General features: G+C 36.7%; 1 long non-coding RNA gene across 1 annotated transcript; it reads right to left on the minus strand.

The window, feature by feature from the left end:
- Positions 1-6,910: 6,910 nt before the first annotated feature.
- LOC110694349 lies at positions 6,911-9,689 on the minus strand. The gene is made up of 2 exons (XR_002505823.1): positions 9,359-9,689; positions 6,911-7,133 (listed from the first exon to the last, which is right to left on the minus strand). It is a non-coding gene; the product is annotated as an uncharacterized LOC110694349 (long non-coding RNA).
- Positions 9,690-11,864: the final 2,175 nt, after the last annotated feature.

The raw sequence follows: 11,864 nt of genomic DNA on the forward strand, positions 1-11,864 counted from the left end.
TGCAGCAATTGCTAAGGTAATCCGGATAGACTTAAGCATGGCAACTGGTTAAAAGGTTTCATCATAATCAACGTCGTGAATTTGCCTGTAACCTTTTTCCACCAATCTAGCTTTGTATATAGATACATTTCCATCTTTGTTGGTTTTCAACTTAAAAATCCATTTGCAACCGATAGGTGTGTAACTTTCGGGCAAATCAACCAAGTCCCGGACTTGATTTTCAAACATGGAGTCCATCTCAGATTTCATGGCCTCTTGCCATTTTTGCAGAGTCGAGGCTCCTCATAGCTTGTTTGTATGTCCCTGGCTCATCTCCATCTATTATTAGGATGTCTTGATCTTCGGTTAAGACAACACCGAGTTATCTGTCTGATTGAGATCTAGACCATTGCGACTTACGCAGGGTAATAGGTTGAGCATTTGCATTGTCAGTTTGACTTTGCACATTGTTGGTTTGGCTCTGACCAATGTCAACAGCTGCTTCTAAAGCACTTTGATTGTTAGTTTTGTTAAGTTGAATTTGTTGCTCGTCCTCTCAAACTTCATCGAGTTCGATTTTGATGGAGTCTTTTCGACAGCTTTTTGATGGAGCTTGGTTTAGTGTTAGTGCCGCGATTAGAAGTGCGTGTCCCTAGAAAGAGATAGGAAAATCACTAAGACCCATCATTAATCGCCTCTCGGACACTCCGTTCCATTGTGGAGTTTCGGGAGGTGTCAATTATGAGAGAATACCATTTTCTTTTAGATATTGCCGAATTCGTGGCTCAAATACTCGCCACCTCGATCCGATCGAAGTGCTTTGATTTTCTTGCCAAGTTGATTTTCCACTTCACTCTGAAACTCTTTGAATTTCTTAAGAGATTAAGATTTGTTCGACATAAGGTAGACATAGCCATATCTACTATAGTCGTTGGTGAAGGTGATGAAATATCGATAACCTTGCCTTGCTGGTGTACTCATTGGTCAACATACATCCGTGTGTATAAGACCCAATAAGTCACTAGCCTTTTCTCTCAACTTGGAGAATGGTTGCTTTATCATCATGCCTAATAAACATCCTTCGCAATTTTCAAATGACTCTAAGTCAAATGAGTCAAGAATACCTTCATGAAGAAGTTTCTTGATGCGTTTGATGTTAATGTGGCCAAGACGACAATGCCACAAGGAGGTTTGATTCGACTCAATGGTCTTAGCTCTATTGGCGGTATCAACATTATAAACTTGTTTGTCTAGAGAAAGCACATAATGACCATTTTCTGAATATGCCTTACCATATAAAACATTATCGAAATAAAACGAACAACTATTGTCTTTTATCCAAAATTCAAATCCTTTAGCGTCCAACGCTGAAATTGAAATAATGTTTTTGGTAACTCTTGGAACATTAAAACAATTGTCAAGTTCTAAAACAAGCCTAGAGGGAAAAGACAAACTAAGAGTTCCAACGGATACGACTGACATCCTGGCTCCATTGCCGACACGAAGCTCGACCTCTCCCTTCTCTAGCCTCTTACTTATCTTTAGTCCCTGAGCATTGGAACAAAGGTGTGAGCCACATCCGGTATCTAATACCCATGATGTTTTGCTAGCAAAGTTTAAGTCTATAACAAAAGTACCTGATATAGAAGCAACGGTGCCGTTCTTCTTATCTTCCTTGTATTTGAGGCAATCCCGCTTCCAATGTCCCTTCTTCTTGTAGTAGAAACATTTGGAATCGAATTTAGAAGAGGCTACCTTCTTGTCCTTGTTGCTCTTAGCAACGCTTGACTTAGGCGGAAAATTCTTCTTTTTTTTCCCTTAAAAGCCTCTTTTCTTGCTCGAGCGCTTGAATGGCTTTCCCTTTTTGATCATGAGCATATCATACTTCCCTTCATCCTTGAGCGTTTGCTCGGCTTACTTCAACATCCCATGAAGCTCGGTGGAGGTTTTCTCCATGCTGTGCATATTATAGTTCATCTTGAACTGATCATAGCCTTTGTGCAGCGAATGGAGGATGATGTCAGTTGCCATCTCGATTGAATACCCAGCATCAAGCCTTTCCATGTTCTCAAATAATTCGATCATTTTAAGTACATGTGGGCTGACTGGCTCTCCTTTCTTGAGCTTTCTCTCAAGGATCTGCCTGTGGGTTTCGAACCTTTTAGTTCGGGCATGCTCTTGGAACATATTCTGAAGTTCAGAAATGATCTCAAAAGCCATCTCCTTTTCAAATAAAGTCTTTTGGAGGCCCGGAGACATAGTGGCCAACATGATGCATTTGACATCCCAATTGGCAGTTTGCCTTCGGTTTAGGGCAACCTGAGTGACCTCCTAACTGGGAGCGTCGGGCATTTCCTCATCATAGACGTATGCCTTTTTCTCTTGCATGAGAACTATACGTAAGTTCCTTTGCTAATCAAGAAAATTTAACCCACTCAACATCTCCTTGTCGAGAATTAAGCGTAATGAAAATTGGTTGTTTGAGTTATTTGCAGACATGAATCTACAATTGAAAGAATTTTAAATGAAAAACCATTCATAAAACCAATAAGTTTGAATCTTAAAGCATACTTGTAAATTTTCAATCTTATTAAGCGTTTTATCCACGAATTAAAATTTGTCCCTTTTAGGCGATTATAAAACGATTCCAATATCCCAAAAATCAAAAAGTGATTAAGCATGCTTTAGCTTGTCTTAACACTTAATATTTTTAGGGTAAGCAATCCAACTGCTAATAGCTCTAAGCTACTCTTGGTTCGATAAAACGTCACATCTAATGCTTTCTTGACATTTTATCTCAATTGCCACGACATCTAAGGACTCCTTACTGATATCGTTCAGCTTAACCGAGACCGTGTATACCTAGTATACCTTAAGTTCCTAAGGAAGTAGTGATGCCTCGCTTTGGCGTAGCTTATCACTACGGACATTAGTTCGGTAAGTGTTGTTCTTGAAATGGCAAATTTTGCTCAATTTTATAGGTACCTAGGGTTTCTATGTTGGTTGATTTAAGTGAACTTAATTAATCATCGCAACATTTGAAATCCTAAACATGCATCTATCATACCATTCATTCATATACGTAAGCGTAATTATATATAGAAAACATAAGTAAAAGATGCATTTTGCAACTAGCATGACCCCTTGAGTCTTCGAGTCTTCAAGGGTCTTCGATGCACCCACTTGGCTCGACTTCTTAGAAACGCCATCTTTGAGACATCTCCACCAAATATGCAACTACTAGTTATTATGATTAGGACTTATCTAAATATTATTGTACAAAAATACACAACGGTACGCAAACCGTATTTAGATTTACAAAAATACATAACGGCTCACAGTCCGTATTTACTATCCTAATCGGGTCCCACTAGTTGCCATTTTCACAAAACCTGTGATACAGTATACATTCCATTCATCCATTCAGTATTTGTGAAAGGCCCATACATTTTACAATGTAAAATAAGTAACAATGCATAACACGCGCAACTAGTAACTAACTTAGGGGGCTAATCCAATTAACGCGCCTAATTAAAACTAGTCAAAGTTGTTAACCGATTATATGATTAAAACGGAATAAAATTAGCTCAAGTAATAACGAAGCTCCCACTAAATTCCGCATCCAACTTAATTAACCCAATTAATTAAGCCGGTTAACCCAAATTTTGCCAAATTATTTTACAAGAGCCTCGTTAAAATAATTAAATAAAATAATTAAAACGACCTTATTAACGCAAAAAGATAGCCCACTAAACGGCCAAGTGCCTAGCATCAAAGCCATGGGGCTAGGCTTGCTAGGCACCAAGGCCCAAGGCATATGCGTGCTTGGGTGCTGGCCTGCCCAGCTAGCACCAGCAACCTCGTAGCATGCTACGCATGCTTGCATGCTGCTGACAGCTTGTGGTGGGCCTGCTAGCACTTACTGGTTTGCTGCCCTTTTTTGCCGCACATAACCGCAGCCTTTGCACACACATCGTACCACCAAGTGTGCATCATACTTGCACACACCACACACTAGCGCACCATCGTGGCAAGGCAGCCCACACACGGACCTTAGCAGCCACATGTGGGCTGCGTGAGCAGCCCAGCTAGCCGAAGGATGTGTGTTTGGGCGGTCTTTGCCTCAATTTGCGTGCACTTATCTCAGGATTTAATCTCGATTTATGTGTGATAGAAAATTAATTCTAAATTTATTTTAGAACCAATTTTGAGCAAAATGAAAATATAACAAGTCTAAATTAAATAAATTCGATTTTAATGCACAAACTAAAATTATTGAAGAACCGTTCTTTAACTTATTTTTGGTTCATCTTGATGCTACAAAATTAAAGGGTTATACTCACAATTAATTTAATCAAACATAAATTAATAATGAGATTTGACAAAAAATTAAATGGGTTGGAAAAATGAACACATTCATCCAATGAAAAATTTCCAACAATAACTTATGTAAACTTGAAATTTTACATCTTCCAATATGAAGATTAATTAAATTCCAATCACAAGTTTTGAACTCTTAGGATTTTAATCATTTAAAAAATGATTAAATCCAAAAATTAATTCAACATGGAATTTAGAAAGTAAAGTTCCAGCCAAATAAACAAATAAAGATTGTACCTTTAAAATTTTTAAGGGACTTCAAAATTACAAATTCACCATAAACATTCACACTTGAAGCAATTAATTTGCAAAATTGTGAAATTGCAAGTTTATGTGAAAAAATAAACTCACCAAATTAAACACCAAATATAACTTCATAAACATGCTTATTAAGGTTTATTATTGCAGTAGATTAGTGATGCAACCATAGATATAATCTACCTTTAACATGCTTTGATTAATCAAGGTTTAAATATTTAAAATTTTTTCGTCAAAAACGAAAAACCCCTCGAAAACATATTTCTAGGTGGATTTTGGCTTCTGGACAGCCATCTAAGAGGATCAAAAACGATTTAGAACATCAATTCCACCCAAAATTCTCTATTTTCGGGTCAAAATCTGGGTTCGTGAGCCAAAATTAGTATAAATACGAGATTAAAACTATTAAAACAAGCTTCTAATCTAATTAGAAAGCAAAACCATAAATTTAAATCCATTTTAAATCACCTTAATTAATTATTAGTTACAATAAATAAAACGAGCGCGGCACCGATACCGCTGATGGGTTTCATAGTGTCCGACACTACGCGGAATGAAACACGCCCAAGACCCGCACACTAATTAATGTAACTAAAAATGCAATCACATAATTAAGCATCAAAAGAAAGAGAAAGAGAAAAAACGATCTTACCCTCGACGCGTGCTTCGCTTGCTTACGAGCTCTTACTTGAAAGCTCTAGCTTCGCAAGTGCGTAAGCCTCCGACGGCTCGCACCCTCGACCCAACCTGAGCGGTCTCTACCCCGAAAGTTAGTCGGGGCTAGACCAAGGAAATACTAGAGTATTACGAACTTAAAGGTTTTCTCACTTATAGGGAGATGCCTTATTGAGTTCAACTCAAGTCCTCTTTCTCATACCCAAAACATGGGTATTTATAGGGAAGGAAGTCTTGATTTCCCATCTCCCTTCAATGTGGGAGAATTGCATTTTGCTCAATTTATTTTAATCCAAAAGCAAATTAAAATGCAAATGAATCAAAAAGCGCCAAGTGGAAAATGGTGAGCAAGGGTAGGTGAGGACCACAAAGAGGGGGGGGGGACCAAAATCCTCTTGCTCCCCAATCCCCATAAACCAGTCCCCTCCATTGATCGTGAGCTGGCCACGCACACCTGGCTTCCAGCCTGCCTTGGCTGACAAGGCTGCCTAACTGGCGCCTGACACCTTGGCTAGGCTAGTAGGCCAGCCTGCATACGCAAGAGCACAGCAAGCAAGCCATGCACACAATGCAAGCTGCTGCTACTGGTGCGTTGCGTGAGGTAGTGAGGCCCGGCTGCTACTTGTGGCTGGTGCTGCTATGCTAGCAAGCATGCAAAGCCACATCACACGCACGCATAGCATTGCTTGCGATGCTTGAGCTCTGTTGTGCGAGTGTTGGGCGATGCCCAGCTGCTGCGAGATACTGGGTTCTAGGCCTAGCACGCAATGTATGCTAGGCTTCCGGCAATGAACACCAGCCCTGCAAGCATGCTCAGCCTAGCACGCAATGCATGCTAGGCTTCCGGCATGCCTTGTGATGCGGTTGGTAGCTTATGCTAGCCTAGCACTTGCATGGCTAGGCCAATGCGAGGCTACGACCTAGCTCGTATTTGTCGCTTGCTTGATTTCTTGTCTCGTTGAATTCTAAATTCGATTCGACTAATGACGCCCGGTTTCGGCGCTCCAAGCTCGATATCCAACGTCTTTGTTCGTAATATTCTAATGAGTCATCTAATCCTTCGGATTGATTCGTTGTCTCGGATCGGTTATTCGATTGGGGTGCGACCCAAAGGGTTCAGTGAAGATTAAGCTAAGCAGCCTCCACCTAGGCATTCCGATCACTAGACCTCACTGAATAATTAGCTTTCTAATAATTCCGAACCCTCTATCGGAATAATACACTTATTCGAAGGACACCATTCCTTTCATATCATACTTAACTGGAGTATCATCAGAGGAACAAGTACTCTTTATATTATTCGCTCTTACTCGTTTAATGATGTGCAAATTTGGTGACATTTCTACACTGTTATTAGCACTTGCTGTGAAATATTTCCCATAGTAAATCCTTTGTAGCTTTAGGTCCAATTTTACTAGGATATTTGTACAGATGTCTTTTTAGATGTAGAGAATGTAACATCGCGTTCTTTCAGAACTAGAAGCGTTAGCGGAATTACGCCAGAACGGGAGGCTACTTAACTTCGATTGACAAAGTCAAGCTTAACCTAGGTCTAAAAGTTAAATTTAAATCATTCAAACACCAAAATTAAGTTGTTTTAACCTAAGTGCAAACTAAGTGAAGAAAAAGACAATAACAAATGAACTTAAACATAGGTAAATCAATTACATTCAAAAGTCAAGGGCAGAACAACCCTTATTGGCCAGATTGAAAACAAACTAAACCAAATTCAAAACACTTAAACAAACAACTAACCAACAAAGGCATACAAGCCCAAAAGTTGGTTTCTAAACTCTCAAATCCCAACCCATCCTCACATAGATCAAATAAACAAATGAAACCTGCAAATTATAACAACGTTCCACAATCATTGGGGAGGAACCAACAGTTCTCCCTTAAATCAGAAATAGAAGATTTTAGACTTAAATTAATAGAAAGAAACCACAACCAAAAACAACTTGATAACTCAAATGAAATCACTTGAAACCATCAAACCATACAACTATGAAATATTTCAAAAAAAAACTTAAAACAGGAAAAATCGATATTAAAACACTTAACTTCAATCACAATTTATATAAACTTCAAAATAAGTAATAATTTCATAGTTTCAATATTTTAAACTCAAAACCTTCAAAATAGTAGAACTGGCATGGAGGGAATGCTAGTGGCCTCGCTATGCACTTCCTAAGGTTTGTCAGGACTAACCCCCGGTCATCTCGCAGAGATCGTGTCTAAGATTGGCCAACTCCCGGTTATGCGTAGATGCCTTCAAGATTTTACACACCCCCGGACGACAACAATTAACCCAGGTTGAGTTACCTAAGACTCGCAATCCAGGTAGTTAGCATGTTCATTAACCATTGGGAAGCAACTCGGCCTCACACCCGACTATAGCCCCACACACAATTCAAAATCAATTAAAATACTTAATATAATATATTTCACTCAGAAATCTATAGAGAAGCCTAAATGGTCTTACACTCAATTAAAACTACATAAGAAAATCATATTTCTTAAATTCAATTGAAACTCCATTTCAAAAGACATTTCAACTTAATAAACCACAAAAGGTATCGTTTGAGTTCAGGAATATAATTAATTATCGGAATTCAACAATTAACTGCATTCACAACTCCTGTCGAAGTGATGCTAAAGACAGTGTTAGCCTTCTCCAAAGCATTACGACGTCGACAATACAATTTACAACTCACCCATATTCAAACACACATCAAAATTTTTCACTTTAGGGGTTTATAATACCCAAAAATTCATCATCACTTATTTAAAATATAATTTCAACTAATATATGATACTTACAATAAAAATCCCATAAATTCATTTGATAAACCCAAAAATCCAAACTACATTTCATAAAACAACCAAAACAGGGCAGCAACATATAAGTCCATATATCATCATAAAGCTTAATAAAACATGCTTCAAATGCGAAATAAAAAATTAGGGCACATACATATACTCAATAGGCATCATATAAAACCATTTTGGACTTAAAATTCATGACTTAACATGCTTAAACAAAAATAAAAACGCAGCAGCCCAAGTTCAATTTCCAGCAGCACTACTCACACAAATCACCTCAAAAACCCACCTTAAACATGAAACTAAGCTTAGCCCATTAGAGTATACACTCTAAAAACATAATAGGTCATGTTAAACATGCATTTGGGATTAGAAATTAGGCAAAATACATCATAAAAACTCTCTAATCACACACCTTTCACAGTGGATGCAGCAGCTCCTATACTTAGTTTTAAGCCATTACAAATCAAACTTGCTTAGAATCATGCCAAATTAATTAGGTGATAGCCTCACATGATACTAATTCATTTTAGGCAATCAAATCAACACAAATAATTATTTCAAATCCTAGGAACATGTGAAACACAAGCTGTCATTACAGCACACTAATTTGAAAGTACATGCATTTAAAAGATAGAATTTTGCAAAAAACACACATAATTTGACTAAGATACAAACTCCTATATAATCCTAACACGATAATCTAGAAAATACATTCAATTGGTCACAAAAATAATATATTTACATGCACATAAACTCTATCTAATATCACGTCCTAATTCACGTTGGCAGCTCAGCTTGTGTCACAAAATCAGTCATTTGGTGGCCTTAAACACCTCCGAATTTTACCCATAATATATCAAATCGATCGTAAAACAATCCTCTTCAATATTATAAAATATAATCATTGAAATCAGGGATCAGTCACAACCAAAAATCACCACAAAAACTGCAGTCTTATACGCACACAATCAGGTATTTGAAGTACCCAAAAGTCATCACAAAACCTAATATAATCACATCAAAATATCATACACCTATTAGGGATTGATAGTAAGATAATTCAAGCATGAAAAACATGATTCAAACAACCACTATCACCCTAATTGTACACGAAAATAAAATCTGACATACATATCAAGAACAACAACCAACAAATTAATCTAACCCTAACATGATTTCTACCTATCAATTCAACCCTAAAACCTAGCATTTCTAATCTAAGGGAAGAAAGGCTAGTTACCTTTGATTAGGAGGCATGAAAATTCAGATTAAGAAGAGAAAGGAGAAGATCCACGAGATCAGACCACCCACGCCTAAGATCACGCCCAAAACAACCCTCTAGACACCCTTGTTGTTCTTCCACTTTTGATGCTCCAAAGGGGGATGAATAAGGCACGAAATTAGGAGCACTTGACAGCAGCAACTAGGGTTCAAATCACCCTTGAATTACCCCTTGAAACCCACGAAAAATAGACTAAAAAAAGGAAGATATAAGCTGCGTTTTTTTTGGTGAAGAAAAACAGACGAAAGCTTGCTATTTTGTATGTAAAAAGGGAAGGAGAAGAGGAGGAGTTGAGCAGCCTTAATTAGGTGTTATTACCATTGATTAGAGGAGGTTACTTAGGGTTAAATGATCAGCCACTAATCTCTCAAAGCTTCTGTGTAAAGCAGCCTAAAATGGGCTCAAATGAAGCTCACAAATAAGCCTCATAATACATCGGTTCAAGGCTCTTCTTTTGGGCTTGATTGAATGATTACTTTAGGCTTAAAATTGGGATTAAAGAAGCTTATAAACAAGCCTATATTAATCTATTTAGTCATGAAAACTTTAAGGCAAAACCCGACCAATAAACAAATTCTAGTTGGCCCGTAACTAGACTAGGAAGGAAATGTAACGGGAGGCGATTTGATTCGCTTTTAAAAAATGATAATAATAAATTATATTATTGATGTCTCAATACCAATAATAAGAATGAAAACAATAATTTAAATCACGATACAAAAATATATATAAAGTTCATATTTACAGAAAAACGACATAAAAAGACGAAATGCAAAACAACAATATTATTTAGTTTTAATGACCTAATTATTAAAAGGACATTACAATGAGTTTTATAAATATAAAATAAAAGAATAGTTTATAAACAATATCAATTTGATAAACGAGTTGACGGAATCACCTAATTCAACTTTATTTATCGATATTGATATGGTTGAACGTAAAACGTCTTAAAACCTTAAAATCATTTCATACCTATTAAATTGACACTTTAGTCAAGGAATCACCCATGATGACCTGTATCAATTATAATAGGTTAAATATCAAAACTACAATTTAAGTGTAACACTAATTGAATTGATGCTTAAGCTTAAGGAATCACCCTTTAAGGCAAATATCAATTCAGTCAAGTCAAATACAATTGAAATGATTAAAAACTCAAATCTAAAACCTTTTAAATAACAACTTTCAATCGTTTCGTCAAAACATTATAATTAGGGTTTCAAAAGCTTGGGATGACCCTTAAATCAAATAACGATTTTAATAATTAAATTAACATTTCAATTTAGAAATAGAGTTTCAAACTAGAAATTAGGTTTAATAGGTTGAAATGCACATAAAATAGTGGTTCGAAAATACGGGGCGTTACAGAGAAGCCCTTATAGTAAGACAAAATCTTGAAAATATTGGAGGCCACTTATGGTTGGTGTTGGGAATTTTTCAAACTCATCTTTGAGCCTTACTATGGTTCATGTTTGTAAGCATGGCGGCGTTCCAAGGAAAAGAAGCTAGAGATAAAAGAGTCGCCAACAAGTTTTAAGGTTTTGTAAACCGTTCACAGGTGTGAGGTTACACCCCATTCAAGATCACGGAGATCGCTAACTCCATAGTGGAACGGAACCATGACTGGATGTTCGGGAATGATGGTATGAATCCAACCTAAAAGAAATTGAACCAACCCTAAATATGTGATGCGGGAGCATTCAAGGTTTTCTTTCTTGGTCCATTTCTTTAATGTTTCTTAGATTAGATTTTGGCTTACAAGTTTTTACTTTCACTTGAAAGGGTTTTTCTTGTTTTAAGCATTAGGATTTCTATTTTGATTAGGAATTATTTTGGTCTAGTGAGTTCCTATTTGAATTAGGACTTGTCTTTAGCAAAAGAGAGTTCCTATTTGAATTAGGACTTGTTTTTAGCAAAGTAAGTTCCTAAGTGGATTAGGATTTGACTTTGGTTTTTAGGCATGTCTAGGAGTTTTAGGAGGATTGAATAACCTAATCTAAGTTGAATTAAACTTAGTTAGTTTAGTCATATCCGAATTAGGAACTTGGGGATCAAGTTTCGGTTTTCTTAGGTTTTCTAGGTCAAATGGGATTATAATTCAATTAGGATTAGTCTTCTAATTTGATTAGGTTTAGGATTAGTTTTGAGTCTATAAATAAAGGTTGTAAACTTCGAATTATACAAGTTTTTTTTGTTGATTAAAGCTTTATTGCTTGTTAATTTGGAACGTTTCTTTCCAAGTTTTCTTTGTGTTTGACGAGTGAAGTTAAACATAAAAACCCTTAGATTAGGCGAGTGAAACCTGATTAAGAGAGGTTAGATTAATTAGTGAGTGAAGCTAATTCAAACTATCCTCAAAAAACCCCTAAATCACGAGATTAAGGTGAGTGAAGCCTTGAAATCAGATTTAGAACCCTTAGGCTAAACAAACGAGTGGAGCTTGTTTAAACCTAAGACTAAA

This window comes from Chenopodium quinoa, unplaced genomic scaffold, assembly GCF_001683475.1.
Source record: "Chenopodium quinoa cultivar QQ74 unplaced genomic scaffold, ASM168347v1, whole genome shotgun sequence".
NCBI lineage: Eukaryota > Viridiplantae > Streptophyta > Magnoliopsida > Caryophyllales > Amaranthaceae > Chenopodium > Chenopodium quinoa.